General features: G+C 56.9%; 2 long non-coding RNA genes across 6 annotated transcripts; one reads left to right on the top strand and one right to left on the bottom strand.

Annotated features, from left to right (window-relative positions):
- Positions 1–23: 23 nt before the first annotated feature.
- LOC125281020 (uncharacterized) lies at positions 24–16,294 on the top strand. Of its 3 annotated transcripts, XR_008961267.1 has the most exons (4): positions 24–357; positions 656–8,558; positions 9,090–9,235; positions 10,667–16,294. It is a non-coding gene; the product is annotated as an uncharacterized LOC125281020 (long non-coding RNA). The 3 variants fall into 3 exon arrangements; XR_008961266.1 differs by having other exon boundaries at positions 24–307; positions 656–9,235; positions 10,667–11,182; XR_008961265.1 differs by having other exon boundaries at positions 656–9,235; positions 10,667–11,182.
- LOC123000286 (uncharacterized) lies at positions 3,442–13,392 on the bottom strand. Of its 3 annotated transcripts, none has more exons than XR_008961270.1 (4): positions 13,305–13,392; positions 11,247–11,313; positions 10,083–10,711; positions 3,442–9,135 (listed from the first exon to the last, which is right to left on the bottom strand). It is a non-coding gene; the product is annotated as an uncharacterized LOC123000286 (long non-coding RNA). The 3 variants fall into 3 exon arrangements; XR_008961268.1 differs by having other exon boundaries at positions 11,247–11,512; positions 13,305–13,391; XR_008961269.1 differs by having other exon boundaries at positions 11,247–12,504; positions 13,305–13,388.
- Positions 16,295–17,691: the final 1,397 nt, after the last annotated feature.

The following is a 17,691-nucleotide window of genomic DNA, read 5'->3' as shown; positions in this document are numbered from 1 at the left end:
GTCCTGGGTGGGGGCCAGGTATGGCCTCAGGACAGAGACCCTGCCAGTCAGGGGTCTTTGTTTCTGCGTGGAGGCCGGCACCTTCCTCTAGGGACAGGGAACCTGAGATGGGCTCCAGGGTTGGAATTTAGGCAAGTTTGGGTTCAGCTGGAATGTCAGTTTGTTGTTCTTTGATGGAATTCAGGACCGTGGGCCAGTGTTGCCTGGCCTGGCAGGGCAGTCTGCCAGTGCGGGCTCCTCCCACAGGGCAGGGCTGGTCTGAGCCCGTGAGGAAGGAAGACTGAAGCTGCAGAAGCTCCAGCAGCTGGTGAATATGGAGGGACCCACGCGGCCTCAGAAAGGAATCTCGGTGGCCAGGTCCTCCAACACCCAGACCCTGCCTCATTCCCAGCAGGACACCCCCCCGCCCCCGGCCTGGGGCACCCCTGGCACTCGCTGCTTTGGGCTCCCCCAGTCCTCCCAGCCCCTCCCCCAGGCCCTGTGGTCACGCCATTGGAGGAAACTGGGGCCTATGTCTTTGGGACATGACCCCAGTTTGTGGTCATTCTTTGCAGACACACCCCTAGCTGGGGATGAGAGGTCGCCTTCAACCTTGGTTTGGGGTGGGAAATGGGCTCTGGTCTGTGTTAACCTAAATGGTATTTTACTCTTGAAGTTCCGGGACCGTATCTGAGGCCCGGCCAAATCCTGCCTGCCCTTGGAGGCTCTGAGATTTGGCTCATCTGAGAACACCAGGTAAGGTCGCCTGGGGTGCCCTGACTTGGGGGTGGACGGGAGGCCAGGTACCCCTCACTCACTGAGGCTGCTCTGCAGAGGGGTGGGCACCTGGCATCACCCAGTGGGAAGGACTGTGCCTTCTGCTGGGCAGGGCTGGGGTGGGCATGTGGGTGGGTGAGTGCCCCACTCTATGTCCCTGCCTGCTGGGTCACCTCTTCTGACACCCTCCCTCCCCTTGGGGATCCCCCTCCATCTTTGTCTGACCAGGTGTGGGCACATAGTGGGCTCTTCAGCAGCCCATCCAGGAATTCACGCCACGATTCCATGATCCGGGCAGTGGTGGTGTCATTCAAGGACTGGCCCAGGGCTGCTTGTGAGGGGCGGGGTGGGGGCAGTCTCATCTGCCCGGTGAGCAGGAGCAGGCCAGGCAGTAGACCCACAGTGGGAGAAAGGGAGGGAGGGAGGCTCAGGTGGGTGGGTCCTGGATGAGGGAGGCCCAGGCCATCAGGGCACTGGCACCCTTGGGGCCTCCAGCTGATGAGTGTGTGAAGGGGGCAGGTTCCCAGGCCACCAAGTTGTGGTGGCACCATGATGGTCCCGGTCAGCTTCCATGACGGCCAGAGGGAAGTAGCCTCCGTTTGTCCTTCTCAAACCTGGCTGTGCCATGAAGACCAGGCCTGGTCAATGCCATGAGAGGGGTAGTCATGTAGGCCCCTGAGCCCCAGGGGGATGTGTGGGGTGCTGTAGGCCCATGGGGGATGTGTGCGATCTGGCGAGGTGCTGGGCCGTAGAGGGTGTGGCTTTGACCCTGAACTGGGTGCCTTGGGAAGAAGCCAACACAGGAGATGCCATCTGGCCCAGGTGTTCACAGTGTCCCTGTGGCTTCCCCATGGAGAGTACCTTATGGGGGCCGCCAGGAGAGAGATGATAGGTAAGGGTGGAGGGAAGGGGCAGCTTCTGGAAGTGTTCAGAGGTCCAGGTTGGAAATAGAGGGAACAGGAGTACAGGGTGGCCCTGTAGCACCATGTCACACACCAGGGCCCCACACAGGGGTGGTCTCAGCAGGAGGGCCCAATGTGGCCAATTGTCCCATATCCACCCACCACTGAGCACTTGGCCCATGGCCTCATAAGCTCTTGGTGGGCAGAGGGTCCTTTCTGGGCTGATTGGGCCCCATGGTACTTGGGTGAGTGAGGAGGGACAGGCAGTACCCATGTGTAGGTCAGGAACCTGAGGCTGGAGGGAGGCTGGACGGCGGCCCCGCCCCCACACCCCACCACTAGCTCCACACGCCTTCCCTGGGGCCCAGAGGCACTGGGGCTGGAAAAGCACCTGGAACAAGTCCCACACTATTTCCCAGGGAAGGGGGGCTGCCCCTCCCCAGACCCTGCTCCCTGATTCATGAGACGGGAACCCTGCCCAGGCCGCCCACCCCTGTCCAGGATGGTCAGAGTGCAAAGCGCATTTCAGGCATCTGGATCGGATAACTGCCTGATAGCGTGTATAAATCAGAGACGGAAGTCTCCGGAAGGCAGAGCCACCACAGTTCATTCCAATGTGATGCATGCAGCAGGAGCCATGGCTCCCTGAGATTTAAAATCAGCCCAGAGAGAAGGGTCATGAAGCTGCCCACGCAAGCTCTGGCCCAGTGGTCACAGAGCCCTGCCCGTAGAGGGAGGAGCAAGTGACAGACCTCAGAGTGCCAGGGTGTGGGGGATGGGGGACCTGCTTGCAGAGCACAGCCGAGCCAGCACCCTGAGCCCTCACTGTGGCCGGGCTCCAAGCCAACCCCTAAGAGTCTGCTGCCCGCGTGGCCAGGCGGGTGTGTCTCTTCATCTGTCGCCTCCTCACTGTGTGAGCTCACCGAGTCTCTTACCCTCTCTGGGCCTCCATCTCCTTGTCAGGTCCTTGTGAGAGCTGAGCAGAGACCGCACGGAGGCCCTGGCTGGGGCAGTGAGGAGAGGGCAGCTCTCTGGGAAGGTCCAGGACATCAGGGACAGAGGACACACAGTGGCCAGATGGGTGGTCACAGGAAGGCTGGGGGGAGGAGATAGAGTGAGGCCCATCAGTGAAGGACTAGGATGGGAGCCAGGCCTGGAGGGGCCAGGTAGGGTGGGGGACCCTGAAACAAAACAGGAAGGAACGCCTGCCCTGATAGTGGGGTGCTACAGAGGGACACACAGCTCCCCAAGACCAGGATGGTCAGGTCCTACTGCCCTGTCTGCAGGAACTTGTCCCTGCTGCCCAACTTCCGTCTCCAGACTCAACAGTGGTCCCTTAGAGTCCAGGGCAGGCCACCACATCCCAGGCATGCCTCCATAGCCCCTCAGGGCAGCTGAATATGGGGTCTGCAGGTGGGGACGACCCCCCCTCCCAGGTGCCCAGCCCAAGGTGGACCTCCAGGCTCTCAGACAAGCTCTGAGTTCTCCATGATACCTGGTTTTCCCAGAAGGTGAAAGCTTGGGGCTTGTCCCCAAGGGGCTGTTCTCAGGACTTTGCTGTGTCCAGAAGTATGCCTTAAAACATCCCAACACAGACATCTTTACATGGGGCTGGGGTCTCAGGATATGTGCATTTAAATTTCCAGTAGAGGTTCCAAATCACTGCTTTATACCCTTGCACATGGTTTGTGAATATGCCCCTTTTCCTCACCTTACCAACACTGGATCTGGTCATCAAATGTTTTTCAACTCCTCATTTCTGTGATTAATGGAGACTGAATAATTTGTTGTGTTTATTAAGACATTTTATTGTATCTTTTGTTTTCCTTTGCTGCTTTTGTATTGGGTTGTTCGTTTCTTCTTACTGACTTGTGGGTGCTCTTTACATATGATAAATCTCAACACTTATGCTTACCTTGCAGATACTTGCTCCCAGTCTCTTGCTTAACATTTTAGCTTTCTAGTGGTGTTTTCTCCATCACATACAAGTCCTTGGATTTCTTATAGTCAAATCTGTCAGTTGTTTCCTTAAGGCTTAGATTTTGCATCTTGCCTGTTTTTCTGGGAGTGTGCACTTTTCTCTTCTCTTCCAGTTCTTTTATAATTATACTTTTTGCCTTTAATCTATCTGAGTTTATTTTGGGTATGGGGTGAGACAGAGTGGAACCATTTTTCCACATTAAATCCGAGATATCAGGAGCCCTGGAGGACACAAATTATAGCGTAGGGGCTTGGAGCACAGGCTCTGGAGCCGGGCTTCCTGGGCTGGAATCCATGCCCTGCCCCACACAGCGGGGGTGCTGGCCACTTACTGAGACTGTTCCAGCCTCAGTTTCCTCTTCTCCAAAAGGGTTCGTGTGCAGCGGGAACACGCACTTTTGTGTAAACCACTTGGGAAAGAGTCAGGTGGTCTGACAGAGCCTGCATCAGCTCCTGGGGTCTTCCCAGCCTCCAAGCAATTCCCAGACCCTGGAGTCGCACCTCTTCCTGCTTCCTTCAGAAGAGAGGAGGAGGGTGGGGTACTGCTTGGAAGGGAAGAAGATCGGCAACCTCCAGGTGAGTGAGACAAACTCCTGTGTGCCCTGTTGACCTCGGGATAGAGACATCCCCACTGCTGGTGGCTTCTGAGGAGAAAACAGTCGCAATGTGGTCGTGCCCAGCCATGTTCTGACAAGTCTGGAGAGGTCCTGAGATCTGGAAGTGCGTGTTAGTTCATGCGTCTGCTGAGGAGAGAGCATGGAGCTGGGAGAAGAAACGGGGCTGCTAGGTGTCCTTCGACTGATACCCCAGGGTCAAGCCTTCTCACCTGTGAAAGCCGGGGCAGGCAGCACAGGCATGCACCGAGAGGGGAAAGCGTCCCACAGGCTGGCACAGGTAATCGCTAGCCCTTGGGGGCTAAGCTCTGGGGGCTGGAAGCACACTCCCCTGGGCTCTGGCCCCTCACAGTCTGGCCGGACTCCCAGCTATGTGGCAGCCTCTAGCCCAGGTCCACTGGGGCTGCCCTGGGGCTGACCTTTGTGACCCTAACCCTAATCCTCCACATTTTGCATCTTGCCTCTTTCCCTGAGAACATGCTCTTTGCTCTCCAGACAGACTCTGGGACTGGCCCCTGCGCCTCTCTGCCTCCCTCCATCTCCTCTTCCCCTGCTGCTTCAGCTGCTTGCCATTTCCCTGCTCAGAGCTGCCCAGCAGCCCGGCACTTGCTGGTGAAAGACTGTGTAAGGAAGTCTGGGGCTAAGAAAGTGGTAAAAAAAAAAAAAAAGAAAAGAAAAAGAAAAAGAAAAAAAGTGGTTGTTAATTTGGGCTCAAATGAGTAAGGGGAGAGGTTAAGAAAAGTAAGAGAAGTGGAGTCCAGACTAAGAGTGGGAGCTAAGGGGCGCCTGGGTGGCACAGCGGTTAAGCGTCTGCCTTCGGCTCAGGGCGTGATCCCGGCGTTATGGGATGGAGCCCCACATCAGGCTCCTCCGCTATGAGCCTGCTTCTTCATCTCCCACTCCCCCTGCTGTGTTCCCTCTCTCGCTGGCTGTCTCTAAAAAAAAAAAGTGGGAGCTAAGCATGTGTGAGTTGTAGGGACTGAGTGAGGACCCTCACAGGCCACCATTGCTTGGAGCCAGGTCGACCTGGGCTGCTGGGGGACAGAGCTTGATCACGAAGCAGGAGCCACAGATCCAAACCACCTGGCGGGACCCCTTCCCTGAGCCTCTCCTTGTGTGAAAGAGGGGAGATGGGCTGGCTGCCCAGAGGGTCCTGAAGAGACCCTTGCCTCAAGGAGGGGCACTAAAGGTGGCCCTTGGCCCCGTGGTTACCCAGCAGCCCTGCCAGTCCCCACGGCCAGGGGTCCAAAGTGCAGAAACTTCACGGTCAGTGCTGGAAGGCTGGCAGCAGCAGCAGAGGGAATGCTCTTTCTCCAAATGGGCTTGTTGGGTCCCCCAGAAGGAGGTAATACTGAGTTTCCCCCTTTACGAAATGAGTGGCCTCGAGCCTGCCTGACATTTCCAACTTTATTAATTTTTGTCACACTGTGTTGCTGAGATGGGCTTCCCCTGCTGCTCTGTGGTGATTAATAGTGCTGAGCTGAGCACGGTTGCAACACTTTCCTGTAAAACGAACTAAAACAGAAGTTGATGTCTTCCTCATATATGAAATACATAAATCAGTTAAAAATAGTTCCCTGAGCGGATGTGATGATGTCGTGGCTGTCACAGGAAGCACATGAATCAGGCTCATCCCCACGAACAGGAAAGTGGAGGCAGAGTCCATGTCTTTGGGCCCCTCCTCAGGGGACTCAGGGAGGCCCTCTGGCTCCACCTCGCACCTGGCCCAGGCAGGGGCCGCCGGAAGGATGGCACAAACCTGGCCGGCTGTGCTCCTACCTGCATAGCTCCTTGCTGGGTGCTTAGTTCCTGGTTTGGACCTCCTTACCAACCATAGGAGCAGCCCTAAGACGCACGTACAAGGGCCTTGCCAGTCCACCCGGCCCAGGGACACCCCTCCCTGGGGACCCAGCGCAGCTGGTGGACATTCAGGCTGGTCCTCCCGGTGGGCTGTTAACAGCTGTGGGGCCCACGCCTGCCGGGCCATCACCTTGGGCACAGCAAGGCCTCTGGCTTCCTGGTGAAGGTGAACACCCATGTGGCCACACTAGTGCCACACGGAAATTTCACACCCGTCCTATGGAGACACTGGAGACCCAGGGTGTCGGCACTGCCGATGGCAAAGCACTATCCGAGCCCCTCAGAGCCCCCACTGCAGCACCGGAAGCTGCAGAGAAGCAGGGGCTGAGGCCGTGGTAGCCTCTGGAGGCCGGGTGACCCAGAACGTGGTCCCAGGTTACCAGGAGGAAGACTACAGGGTGTGCGCCAGGGTCCTCAAGGGGCACTAGGGACGAGGCTGGTGAGTATTGTCACAGCACAAGCCCAAGGGCCCTTAGCACCAACTGACCACAGGTCCCTCCCGTGTTGGGTGGGGGGGTCAAGGTGGGCGAGCCCAGGGAGGGTTAAGGCCACCCAACAGCAGCCGGTTAGCTGCAGGGCAGGCAGGCAATCACTGTCTCAAGAGTCTAAGTCAGTGTTGAATGTGAACCTCAGAAAAACTCAGCTCAGAGTGGACTAAAAGGTCCCTAAGGGGACACATAAACCAGGCCAGCAAGCACTGATGAAGTCCGACTATTTTCCACCCTTGCCACCCCCCCCACCCCCCGTTGCCTGGGGTGGGGCACCTGCCTGGAGGACATAAGCTGGGCTGGACCTCCTCCCAAGCCCCAGCCTGAACAGGAAGGATGAGGCTCCCTGCTGGCCTCTCAGTCTGAGGCCCTTGGCTGTGGAGGCTGGTGGGGGTCCAGCTCATCCCAGGCATCTCTCCCGGACATCCGGGTCAGCTCAGTGGGAAGGCGCAGAGGAGGTGGGCCAGCCCGAGTTGGGCCACTCTGCCTGGGGAAGGGGGGGCGAGGAGAAGGATCCTTGGCTGTGGCGGAAGCGTGTTTGGGAACATGCCCTTCCCAAGAAATCCCTAAAAAAAACACCTTGGGGTGTCCTTAGAAAGTAGCCTAGAGACTCAAAAGCAATTTTCTTTTCATATTTTGGATCTAATAAAAGGTATTCCCCGCACCCCCCCCCCCCCAGTTTCAACATTTTCATAGATCCTTAAAAAAGCAAAAACCTTAAGAGCTTTGTGCTCTGACTTTAGGGTCTGATGGCTAAAGGAACAAGGAATATCCAGACCTGCCCTCCTGGAGAGAGGTCCTCAGAGCGAGGGAGAAGAGCCTGCCCTTGTTTGCTTGGCCTGGCCTGGACGTGAACCAGGAGAAAGAGCAGCCCAGGCTCTGCATGCTCAGCACAATCGCTCTTACACATGAGCACACGCGTGTGTACACATGCACACCCGCCTGTGTGCACATATGCACATCTGCGGGTCTGCACACACGTGCACACACAGCCTTGCCTAGGGCACGTGTGTGGGCACACACAGCGGGGTCTCCCTGGGAGGAGCGACGGCTGTGCCTCCAGCTCCCGCTCCTGGGGTCCCCCACCCCATCCCACCGCTCCTGCTCCCAGTGCTCCCTGGGGTCCAGGCCGGCTGTGGCCCCCCCGGGGCGAGGCAGGGTATGCCTGTCAGCGGGCAGCTGGTCCTGAGTCAGTCAGACCCTTCTCCTCTGCCCCCACCTCCAGGTGCAGACTTCTTTCTGTCCTCTCACCCCTTGTGCCATGAGGCACCCTCCCCAGTACCCAGAACTGGATCCATTGGATGGGTTGCCGATGTCCAGTTTCTCACCCTTGATCTCCTCTCACGCTCCTCCCTGGGTCTTTGAGTGCAAACATCTTGAATGGTCTGAGCTCAGGGAAGGGCACCTGTGCTTGGCCCCTGGATGTAGAGGGCATCTTCAGGGACATAGGGTGTTACTGCTCTAAATATTCCAAGCCCAGGTAGCTGCATCTACCCAGAGACTCTGGATGAGTGAGGGCTTTTGGGGTACACACACAGTTTGGCTGACTGGGGACAATCCCTTGGTCAGTTGGTGTTTGGATGGTGCCAGTGTCCCCCCAGCATCTGTGATGGGTTGAAAAGCATTGCGAGGGGGTCACATCTCCTCCAGTCCCTCCTGCTGTGTAGTGTTGGGCAGGGCAAGTGCTGGGACCTGCTCCTGGCAAGCTCTCCCTATTGCATACTTGTTAGGCCCCTCCTGGGCCTGGTGTCAGCAAAGAGCCTTTCTGACCTGGCAATGGAAATGTGTGTTTGAGCTTGGCAAAGTGGCTTGCTCTTTTCAAATCTTTGACTAAACTGCAAATGAGCACGGAGCTTCATGAAGCATGTAAATGTCATCCACTCCTGCCCCATACTTCACAGCTCTCTCCTGTCCCTGCTTGTCCATGATGCCCGTCTGGCCGTGGACTTCACCATATGGTAAGTATATGGATGGATGGCTTTCTTTTTAAAAAGTCTTAATGGCATAGCACAGCATCTGAGCACACTTATCAACCATGGAATGCTTCCCCAGGCTTTTGGCTCCCAGCCGACAGCTCACGGAGAGGCCTCGCAGCTCAGAACCCAGTCCCAGGCACCACCACCTGGGGAGGGTTTTTAAGCAGCACCAACTTTGCTTGGTAAAATGAGACTGCAGGCTGCACAGTCATGAGAGAGCAAGGGGGGCCCTTTCTTCCTTGGCATCTATTCCTCCATAGTTTCCAGATTGCCAGACCCACACCTGCCCATGCCAGGTGGGCCTCTTCCTGTGTGTCCTCAGGGACCAGCTCGGTCGCTGCCCCAAAGTCAAACCTTTATCACCTAGATCCTTGCAGCACTGACTGTTTCTGTGCCAATCTGCAGATGCACAAAAGGACGAAAGTTCAGGGCAGAGACTTCTTAGGGTGTACAACCCTGCCCGGCTCCAGGAAGGACGAGCTCACACCAGGCCCTGTGCTGCGCATTTGACAGGTCCTGGGGCATCATGTCCGATCCTCTGAAGGCACCCATCCTGCAGCTGAAGAAACAGGAATAGAAGTGGAGGAACTCGTCTAAGGCCGCACAGCAGGGAATACGATGGCACAGAAGCCTTCAGAGTCAGGACAGGCCCAGCCAAAGTAAGCTTGGCACTGCTCATGCTGCCTGACCATCCTATAAGGGCAGGACCCGCCTGGCTCCTGGTTAGGGGCTATGAGATAGCATCACGGTCCCCAGCCCACCCAGAGTGGCCAGGAGCATCACAGTAGGTGAAGTGGATGGGCAAGGCTGGGATGACCCTTGCCCCAACTGTAACTCCCCCACTGCTGCCTCCAGAAGCTGGAACTCCACCGAGAGACAGTTTTCCTGATGGAAGAGATCCTCTCCAGGCTACCTGGGCAGACCCCCAACCCTCAACCTCTTAGGAGAATGCTGCCCCTCCTCCACCTCTCCCCTATCCCTCCTCCTGCCCTTCCTCCATCTCCCCCGCTGCCCCCTCCATCCCTCCCCATCCCTCCTCCTGCCCTTCCTCCATCTCCCCTGCTGCCCCCTCCATCCCTCCCCTATCCCTCCTCCTGCCCTTCCTCCATCTCCCCCGCTGTCCCCTCCATCCCTCCCCATCCCTCCTCCTGCCCTTCCTCCATCTCCCCCGCTGCCCCCTCCATCCCTCCCCTATCCCTCCTCCTGCCCTTCCTCCATCTCCCCCGCTGTCCCCTCCATCCCTCCCCTATCCCTCCTCCTGCCCTTCCTCCATCTCCCCCGCTGCCCCCTCCATCCCTCCCCTATCCCTCCTCCTGCCCTTCCTCCATCTCCCCCGCTGCCCCCTCCATCCCTCCCCTATCCCTCCTCCTGCCCTTCCTCCATCTCCCCCGCTGCCCCCTCCATCCCTCCCCTATCCCTCCTCCTGCCCTTCCTCCATCTCCCCCGCTGCCCCCTCCATCCCTCCCCATCCCTCCCCTTGCCCCTCCTCCATCCCTCTGGCAGTACTTGCTGCTTCCAGCATCTTCTCTCTGGCTGTGCAGGAGGGCAGTGACTGGAGCCTGCAGAGGTGACCTGTAGGTGTTCTGTTTCTGTATGGAGTGGCTGCAACTCTCAGAGGCACCTTTTGCAAATTGAGGAAGGGCCCCTGGGTGGCCCACAAGTGAGCATGACTTTGGGCCCTGCCACCAACAGGGCCATTCAGTCAAAGCACACGTTCTTCCTCTAGTCTCTTTAGCTGGAGCTAGATTAGGGCTGGGCATGGGAATGGCTATTTGTCAGCAAAGAGGGCTTGGACTCAGGGCAGTGGCAGGTCAAGGCAGTGCTGGTAGGGAGGCTGCAGGGGGGGTGGCCGGCCCCTCCCCTGCTATCGCAGAGCTCTCGGGAACTTCACAGCCCAGAAGGAGCAGGGCTCACTGTGCTGACCCCAGCCTCCTCTGCAGGGCCCTAGACGCCTGGAGGGTAGCCAGGGACCCCCAAAGCCAGAGCAGCCTGGGCGTGGGGGTGGTATCCTGCTTTCAGCACAGGGGGCTAGAAGCTCTTGGTGTAGGGTCTGCAGGGTACACCTGGACATCTCATTCTGTCTTCAACAGGGTGCAGCTTGTTCCTGCTGAGTTCTCGTGGAGCCATGGCATTGACTAGAAAGCAGAGGGTGCATTTCTCACCAATATCCCCACCCGTGCTCCTGTAAGAAGGGGTAGGCCCGCAGCACTGACTTCTGTTGGCCTGATGGAGATGGTGTCCGTGCTGAGCGTCATTTTGGGCTCCCTGAGCAGACACTGGCTGGGGGCGGGGGCGGTGTGAGGGGGAGGGGAAGGTAGATCTTCCCATAGGCCAGGGGTGGCTTCCTAGGTCCTGGGAACACAGAGCCCTGTTCCAATGGGGCAGCAGTTTTCTCATCAGTACAGAGGAGGGGGTGCACTGTGGGCTCAAACACTCCTTCCTGCATTCCCCAGAGAGCAGCTTCCCCAATGCCACCTGGTTGAGGTGAGGTACCTCGAGCTGGGCCGGCAGGCAGGATGTGTAGCCGGAGCCACTGGAGAGAACCCCCCCCCCCCAAGAGGGTATAGGTGATGGTCTGGGCAGGGCAAGGGTCTGGGCAGGGAGAGGTGTGAGTGAGGGGATCTGGGTTGGGTGGAGGTCTGGGGGGGGGGGTGCTGTTCTCCCACTCACGTTCTGCGCAGAGCTCTGGACCCTCTCCTGGAATGACCAGACAGGCAAGTTTGGGCTCAGCACTGTCCTGAGAGCAGATGAAGTCTGAGATCTGAGGAGGCAGTCCCATTGTGGGCATACGGGGTGCCCACGGCCTCCTTGCTACCCACCAGGCACATTTGGGGGCGGCCTGGGGCACCCTCAAGTTTCACTTTCTGGGCGTGCCGGCGGGACTCGGTCTTGCTCAGGTTTCTGCTCTTGGCCTCCTATCCTCATCAAGCCTGGTTCTGTGAACACACATCCAGGGTCCTCTCTCATAGCAGGGTCTACCTGGAACTTCTTTCCCTCACCTTTCTTCCGTTCTATATTTTCAAACATCTCTCATTACAGGCTGACCAGTGCCTGCAGCTCTGATCTGCTGTCCTACACAGTTTGCAGGGACACCATCTGTGTGTTAGGGTATCAGGAATCCCAGGAGGGGCCAGCCGCCTTGTTGGGCTCCATGGCCCCTTGATCTTGTGTCTGTGGCCTCCAGCTCCTTCTCTCTCATCCCTTGAGAGGCAAGTGCCCACCGCTCCTGTGCTTTACCAAGAGACGCCCGGAGGGTTTGGTGTGTCAGAATATGGTATTGTCTGTCTGGCTCCTTAGGGAGGGAGGCTGAGTCAGCTGCTGCTAGTGCCCATCCTGTCCTAATCACCTGTGGGGGTGCTCTGCAGGCTCCATCCTCCATTCCCTGTGTTTCTCAAAGGCTGCGAGGTGCTGGGAGCACCCTGGTAAGGGCAGCTGGTGGCAACGTGTCCTGGGGAGGTCAGGCGAGGCAGCTAAGGAACAGAATGTGCGTGCTGGGCCAGGCACACCCGCAGCATGTCTGGCCTCCAGGGGCTGTGGGTGGGTGGGGTACAACTCAGAGCTTTCTGGAGCTGAGTCACGCTCTGGCTCCAGGAAGCCTGGCCACATGACCTCCAAACTGAGGCAGCTTGGCTTTCTGCTGAATGTGAGCAAAGTTACTGCTGCTTCTGAAAGCAGAGGGGAGGGGAGGAATTTCGCTTGCAAGGGGCTCCAGCCAGGGCTGTGTGGGTGGGGGTCCCACTGGTTGAACGCCCAGGCTGCTGCCTCTCGATCACTACTGCAGTGCCGCCTGCTGGCTGCGGGGAGCCTCGGTGTGGCCAGGCACCAGCCCTGGGTGGCTCCCCAGACCCAGGGCTTGCAAATCCCCAGGATGGGTTCAGACGACAGGTCGGGTGTAGGCTGCCAAGGCCAGGAATCTGGCCACCAATTTCTAGAGAGTCAGGAAAGACAGAAGCAAAGGTTTGGTGCCAGGTGCTGGGCTCCATCCCAAACCTACTTTTGCAAGTGGACAGGTGCTGGAGAGCTGGATGCTGAGCCCTGGTGACCTGTCCAGCTCTCCATCTGCCCTCCCCTAGCCCCTTCCCTTTGCAGGAAGCATCCTCCCATGGGTTTTGTGAGCCATGACACATAGGTTCCCACCGGGTGGTCCAGTCAATGCTACAGACACTCCAGGAGCTCAGAGGAAGGGGTGAGTGGCCTGAGCTCCAGTCTCATGGAGTGACCCTCAGTAGGACCTTCAGTGACCAGGCTGCAGAGCATGGAAAATAAATACTTTGAGGAAACTGTTACAAATTTGTGTGGCTTCTAAGTGTAGGCTTTGACGACCACTCAAGTCGGTGCATTTCTTTTTCACCGAGCTGCTCAATGTCTCTGCCTCTGATCTTTTCTGGCCCTTCTGCCTGGACCCCTGTCACTCCCTGCATCCCCGCCTGCTCCACAAGCCCCCTCAGACCCGGGTGACAGTGGCCACCCCTGCACTGGGGGCCTTCCTGGGTCTTGCTCCTTCATCCTGTTCTTCAGGAGCTTGGTGTAGTTGTCTAGAAAAGCTAACTCTAACTGAAACCAACAGTGTGAAAGTAACACTTCACCTAAAAAAATATAGACATTTGAGCCTGATCTCCGACCTCCAGGTCTCTGCCACAAGTGGACAGTCTGCAGAGTCGGTTTCTACCCCTTACTTTAGCCACTTACTTCCTCAACCCAGCCCCAGCGAGAGCGTTTCCCCCTTACCTGGAATTCCTCTTGGAGGTAAAAAAATCCCAAATTTCACTCTCTGCTGCAGACTGGCTTCTTTGCTCTGACACTTGCTGGTTACTCAGGTCAGTGGTTGGTGTATAAGCCTCTCTTGCCAGCTGGTCTCCCAGAGAGAGCCCCCTCACCCACCCCCGGAAGGCCAGGAGGTGCCTCCTACTCCTGGAAGCACTCTGTTGTAGAGCAGAGGGAACAGAAGCCCTTGGAGCGGGCAAGACAAAGCCCCATCTAACACAGTTCCTTTGTCTTTTCTCTTCCAGCTCCCCTCCTCTCTCTCACTCACTCACACGCCCACGACTACAAAACATGCCATGTGACGATGTGACTTTAAAGCCTGTTGGCTTAGCCATGCTCACAGACACGTGATAGATACCCGATTGATACAGAGATAGATGGATGGATGGATGGATGGATGGATGGATGGATAGAGGACAGACAGATGGATAGATAATAGATGGATGGATAGAGGACAGATAGATGACAGATAGACGGGAGGATAGAGATCATTGGCCGCTGAGCCAGGCCTGAACCTGTAGTGTGGGAATGGGGACAGATGTGAGGGCCCCACAAGTCCTTGAACTCACCCCCAGTAAACAGGGTGTTGGGCCTGAGAGCCGACAGCGCCCTTTTCCCTGAGATGAGGGCCCAGGAGGAGAAAGAGGAGGCACTTTGGTGCCTCTTTTGTGGCTGACAGCTGCTGGGGCCTGAACAAAACAAACGTTATTCTGATGGTTCTGTGGACGCCCCATGTGGCCCCCACACACCCACCTGCAAGGAAGAGTGTCTCCTCCTTCCCCCTCCACCCCTCCCTCTCCTCCTCTTTCAGAATTAACTCCCTTTTGTCAGCATCTGCCTGCTTCACTCTCCTTCCCGAACTCTTCCCCAACCTTTCTCAATCTGCAAGAGAGATAAGATAAAGAACACAGTAAAGTAAATGTCGTACACCAGTACTGACACCACGTGCTACAAGGAACTCTTGACGAGCTGGGTGTCTCTGGTATTGAGTACTGGATTGTAGCAGGATTTTCGAGAGATGCTATCTCTGGTTTGGGTCACCTGCCTGGTATGCAGCCCCCAACAGGAGGCTTTCCCGGGGGATCTGGCACGGGGCGGGAAGTGCTTAGGCAGCCAGGGCCCCAGCCCTGCCAAGGCTTCATGGTCTCTGAGGGGGTGCAAGGCTGCCCTGAGCTCTTCTGTCAGGGCCTTCTCCTCCCAGGAGAGCCTGGGGCTGGACGTCCCTCGAGGGAGCCTGGAGCAGTTGATGCCTGAAGCAGACGCAGGGGGCCGCTCCCCATTCTCTCCCTGTGTTCACAAGGGGTGGGAGGCTCCAAGGATGCGGGTGTTCTCTTGTACTTCCCTTTCTTTCTTCCAAGTGAGCATGTGAGGTCTTTGAAACCCTCATTTCCCACTTCCCAGCCCTCACTGACTTTGTCCCTTCCAGGCTCCAATCCTTTGTCCTGCAAATTCACCCAGATCCCTCCTCCTCACCCTGCCTATCACCCTTCACAGCCTTATGAAAGATAGATCCCGCCAGAAGCCAGTCCTAAACCACAGGCTGCTCCCCTGATGCCCAGGAAAATCTGACTCTGGGCAGCGTGGCTCAGTCCTGCCGGCCTGACGTGGCACAAGGAAACAAGTCTCCAGTTGACCCCTCTTGTGGGAATCACTGAGTCAGGACCAGGATTTTCCATAAGTGGGCTGTGTGCCCTGGGAGAGCCTTTCTGTCTCCATAACGTGCCCTCAGCCTCTGACCCAGGACTTTTCTATCCAAAGCCTTGAGTTCTTTTACTCTCCATAGAGAGTCCTGGAAGGAAGTGTTCCAAATGCATCCCAAACGTTCGCTGGGGGGGGGTCAGAGGAGGCTGCCCTGGGGCAGGCCCCCCAGGAGCACCCAGCTCTCCCCCGCTGCCAGCCAGCCCAGGCACAGCGGCCTGAGTGGAACCCTCTGGGAGCGTGCCCTGGGCTGTCGTGAACACACCCTCGGTGCCCGTGACCAGGGTGTTCTGTGGGGAACGAGGTTGGGCTTTACCGTAAAGTTGCTGTTGTCATTTTAGAAATTAGTTGTTTAATTAACATTCAGTCAAATCACAGTCCTTTGGTGTAAAGTTCTGTGAATTCAACACAGTTATAGATTCATGTAACAACATTTTGGGTACAAAACAGCTGCCTCTCCTCAAAAATAATTTGTAGAGTCACACCATCCCCCACCTAACCCTTGGCAACATCCCCACGGTGTTTTTTCTGCACATGGACTCACACGGCGTTGGACCTTTGCGATGGGCCCCAGCCACTGGTCGGGACGGAGACCCTCAGGGTGCTGGGGCATACCAACTGCTCAGCCCGTGATTCGAGGCAAGCACCCCCGTTGGTTTATGTGCTGACTTGACTGAAGGGTATTTGGGTTGTCTCCAGTTCTGGGTGTATCGGATCCACGGACGTTTGTGTGCAGATTTCTGTGTGAACGTGGGTCCACACGCAGAAGCGCGAGCGCTGAGCTGTCTGCGAAGGCGGCCGGGCACTCTGCGTTCTCCCCAGCTGTGAACGAGAATTCCTGTGCCGTGCTCCTGCCAGCGCTCAGTGCGACCACGGGTCGCTGCAGCCACGTGGGTGGGTGGTGACTGGAAGCCTCTTCCACCTGCTCAAGGCCTTGCCCCAGGTCCTAACTGGGTGATTTGTCTTTTTACTATTGGTTTCTGAGAGTTCCTTATGTATTCTGGGTACAATTCCTTGGTCAGATATGTAATTTGGAAATATTTTCTCCTAGTTTTTGTCTTCTGTTTCCATTCTCTTCACATTGTCTTTTGTAAAGTTTGTAATTTTGATGAAATCAGTCTGCGACTTCATTTATGGATTGTGCTTTCGATGTCACGGCTAGGAACTCCGCCTAACCCGAGTTCGTGAAGATTTTCTGTTTTCTTCTAAAGGTTTTATCACTTTACATTTAAATCTCTGATCCATTTTGCCCCCAATTCTCATGTAAAGTGTGAGGTTTAAGTCAAGGTTCATTTTTTGCATGTTGATGTCCGGTTTTTTCTCTTATCATTGAGAGATACAGACAGTAGTTAATGGCTTCCCCTATTTAAAACCCCCCAGTGGCGTTCCAGGTGCTCTAGACGAGAGTCCTCACCTGCAAGGTCGGGCTCCCCCTCCTCCGAGAGCTCCCCTCCCTGCTCAGGCGCAGACCCCAGCCTGTCTCTTGTGCAGGGCCCAGCCTCTTCAAACTGTGCTTTCTGTACAGACCGGCCTCTGCCCGGCTGCCCCCTGCCAGTCTCTCTCACTAGGGTCTAACCCATGAAGCAAGGGACGCCTGCTGTTTGCTCTCACAAATACTGTTGCCGGAGGGTTAGTGAGGACTTCCCAGCGTCTAAGGCGAGGGGAGTGTGCAGGGTGGACTGAGGGGGTCTGGGGCTCCACTACCAGACTGCATCCTGACTGAGGGGAAGGGGAAAAGGTGGGCCAGTGTGAATATTTTTCCAGGTTATTTTTGCCAGCGCTGGCGTGGGATTGGAGAGGCAAGGTAGGCGGAAGGGGGTCAGTAGGAGCAGGACAGAGGGTGAAGTCATGGAAGGGAGAAAGGAGGCGCAAGATGGGGATGACCTTGAAGGGGTGGGTGGCTGATGACCCTCTGTGGGGGCCGGGGTGGCTGGGGTGAAGGGTCAGCATGTGAGCACAGCTGAGGCACAGAGAGTGACCTCAAGAGGCTCTGTCTGCCGCCCCTCCCTCTTTTCTCTGTCTTCCTTGCCTCCCCACCCCCACCTTGCCCCTTTCCCCGTCGCTCTGGTCTGCTCCGTTCTCCTTTCCAGGCCAGACTTCAGACTCCACGGGGCAGCAGAAACCACTCTGTGTCTCTGTGTCTCCCTTGTGAACTGGGCCGATGGGCACCCCAAGCCCCAACGCTCAACAGTGACTCCCACGAGACCATAGGCTCTTGCCATGAGGCGCTGGGCCAGAGCAGGGGGGTGGAGGACCCAAGGCCAGGGCAGCTCCATCCACCTCACTCAACCAGAGCTCACTCCTGGAGGCAGGGCCAGTTCAGCCGCCATGACTGAAGGCTCCACTGCACTGTTTCAGAGGGATGTTGAGGGATTGGTGAGCCCGTGCTTCAGACCTTAAACACCTTCCCTGGGTCTGTGTGCCGCAGAAACACATCAGAGGTCAGTCAGGTGAGGGGCTGGCTTTGTCTACAAGGTCCAGAAACCCAGCGGAAAACACCAGAGGCCACATCAGTGAAAAGTAATTTGTGTCAGTCACATTTCTGAGTGACACAAGCCACAGATTTCCTGCATCTGCTTTTAAAGTCTAGAACCCGGAACTGGATAAACCCCAGCAAAGGAAAAACAGCCTGGTCCCTGCTGCAACAGTGAGA

The sequence above is a fragment of the Ursus arctos genome, unplaced genomic scaffold, assembly GCF_023065955.2.
Source record: "Ursus arctos isolate Adak ecotype North America unplaced genomic scaffold, UrsArc2.0 scaffold_24, whole genome shotgun sequence".
Classification (NCBI taxonomy): Eukaryota; Metazoa; Chordata; class Mammalia; order Carnivora; family Ursidae; genus Ursus; species Ursus arctos.
Note: the sequence above shows the minus strand (reverse complement) of the source record. Positions and strands in the feature narration are given on the sequence as shown.